Genomic DNA, 3,161 nt, shown 5'->3' on the forward strand with positions numbered 1-3,161 from the left:
AGTCTTGAACCTTGCTTCGATAAATTGGAAACTAGCATTAGAAACAAAGTTTGTGGCACTGGGGTCTTTGGGGGATATTTCTGTTTTTATGTTTGCTCATAGGATGTTGATGCTTTCTCTGGTGATCACCAGCTATAAATCTTTGAAAAATTCATACAATTGTGTGTTTCAGAGGGAGTCCTGGCACAGCAGAGAGAATGAATGCAAAGCAAATATTGTCTCTTGTTTATTTGTTTGTTTGTTTTTCAAAACAGGGTTTCTCTGTTTATTTGGAGCCTGTCCTTGCACTTGCTCTGTAGACCAGGCTGACTTCGAACTCACAAAGGTCCGCCCGCCCCTGCCTCTCAAGTGCTGAGTTGAAAGGTGTGAGCCACCACTGCCTGGCTGCAAATACTACCTTTCAAGGAGACTATTAAAAACATACTTGTGACGGCTGGAAAAATGTAGGCCCATCTCCACTTTGTCTGGTGGTCAGAAAGTATAGAGACTAACAGGCATAATTGCACCTCCTAACTCAGGAGGTAGTTGCCTGGCTCATTTGAAATTAAGATAGCCCAATGCCATCCTGACAGGTGATCAGGATAAGTAAATGTGCTTCTGCTTCTTCTATTGTTACTATGAGGTCATCTAGGGAAGGCTGGTCTCTAGCCTAGTGACTCAGAGCACCTTAGCTACCTAGAGGACAGAATACTAATGATTTGATGTCTCAGAGTTGACTGTATGAGTTATCCATTTGTATCATATTAATAAAGTCTTTTGCTACCTTCTCCCCAAGTTTAGCTTGGGTATAAAAGCTGTGGAAAAATAAAGATGGGTGAATTCCAGGATGTCAGTCACTGAAAATCCCTCCTGATACTTTCTGTTTTCTGTTTTATTATTTTTATGTGTCCTCATATGTAGGAGGAGGGGCAGCTTGGCTGCTTGTTCATTTCTCAACTGCCGAGATCCCTGAATTAATCACACAGGAACTGTATTAATTAAATCACTGCTTGGCCTATTAGCTCTAGCCTCTTATTGGCTAACTTTTATATCTCAATTCAACCCATCTCCATTAATTTGTGTATCACCATGTGGCAGTGGCTTACCAGCTAAAGTTTCAGCACATCTATCTCCAGTGGCAGATTCATGGCGTCCCCTTTCTCCCAGCATTCAGTCCAGTCCTTCCTGCCTACCTAAGTTCTGCCCTATCAACAGGCCAAGGCAGCTTCTTTTTTCATTAATGGTAATCACAGCACACAGAGGGGATTCCCATATCACTCATATTATTTACTTATATTTCTTCAATCCCATGCCCCTACCCTGGTAAGAAGTATTTTTGTCAAGGCTGGTCCTTGACACACATTGAAAATATAGAAAATAACTTTGTTTTCTAGAGTCTTTCATAGTTCTCTAATGGTTTGGTTTATGTTTTGACATGCTTTCATTGCCATAAAAGTAAACAAAGATGTGAGAGACTGAATCTAGAACTTACTCTCATTGTTAATAGGCAAATCACCTACGACCACTTAATACATAATACAATTTGCTCCATCTAACCCCCAGGCATAGTCTGCATGTTTGACTGACATATACTGAAGCTTTTACAAATATATAAACATTAGGGGCTGACCAGAAGGCTCAGTGAATAATCACTTGGCACCAAGTCTGATGTTATGAATGTAATCATCAGGACCCTTCTAATGGACACAGAGTTCATAAAGCTGTCCTCTGACTTCCATACATGTTCTGTGGCATGAATGTGCCCCCACACACATACGTACAAACACATATATACAAACAAATAAACAATAAATAAATAGTAATCAAAGCAGGTATCATTCTCTGATGTTTCATTGATGTTTTTAGCTTCGTTTCTCTAATTTTCCACCACAAAACATTAATGACCATACTATCCTGAACCTGTGCCTTAACTAAAACTTTGAATAATAAAAAGTTTTTAAAAACTAATATCAAAGTTTAAATATGACATTTACTTCAAAACTCTATTATAATGAGCCCATTTGACCAACTATTATAGATGTTTGAATTTCTGTCATCTTTCTAATTTGCCTGCAGGGAGCACTTGGAGTGGGTGATGTTTTCTGATCCACGCTCTTAAGAAACTTATGGGGCTGGAGAAATGGGTGTTTGTAATGTGTTTGCCTTGCAAACATTGACCTGTGTGTTATTCCTAAAACCCACATTAAAAGGCTGGGAGGCACAGCATATGCTTAGATCCCAGTACTGGAGAGGCAGACTTAGGGAGCTCTGGTGCTCATGTGCCAGGAAGCCTAACCCACAATGAAATGTTTTCTTTGTAAGAGCTGCTATAGTCATGGTGTTTCTTTACAGCAATAGAAACCATAATTATGACAGAAGTTTCTCAGTGAGAAACTCTGTTTAAAAAAATTTAAGTTGGGAGAGAGAGATAGAGATAAAGAGAGAGAGAGAGAGAGAGAGAGAGAGAGAGAGAGAGAGAGAGGATTGACAATGCCTGACAATGTTCAATGATTTCCTATGATTTCCATACACATGATAAGCACACATGCACATAGATTCATATATACACATATATCTGTATGCATGGAAACACATGTGCACAAGAAGCTCAGACAGAACTAAGCCTACTGAGTTACCTTGTCAATGCAAAGGTAGATACTTGGGTGTCTGGGCAAATGACAACAGGCAAGCGCTGCACGTCTTAAACCCCTGTTATCAGAGTATTGATGCAAAGCTGTCAGCTACTGTCCTTCAGAGGAAGAATTCACAGCTCTCTAGACACAATCAGATGCCACTGTTGGCAAGTTCACAATCTGATCATCTTGTGTCCTTTATATCAAGACATTTAGGGCCTACAAAACACAGACAGCATCAAAAAAATCACCATTTGAGAGCGGTGATTTCCACAGCATGAGTCAGTCTTCCAAGACATTTTAATAGACAGATGAGATTGCTGATTGGTCTGTTTGCTTTTGAGTATGGATAAAGAGCAGTGATTGGTCATCTCTAAGTCCCCTGAGCCTCACTTCCTCTAGGTATCAGATATCTACTTTGTAAAAACTCCGATCACTCTTCTGCACCTCACCCCCTTTTGTTGCAATACTACAGATTTAACCCAGGCCTATACTTTCTAGATAACAGTATGACTCAGTGACAACATATTGGGAAAAATTAGACTAGGT

This window comes from Myodes glareolus, chromosome 3 (genome assembly GCF_982192425.1).
Source record: "Myodes glareolus chromosome 3, mMyoGla1.1, whole genome shotgun sequence".
NCBI classification, from domain to species: Eukaryota; Metazoa; Chordata; class Mammalia; order Rodentia; family Cricetidae; genus Myodes; species Myodes glareolus.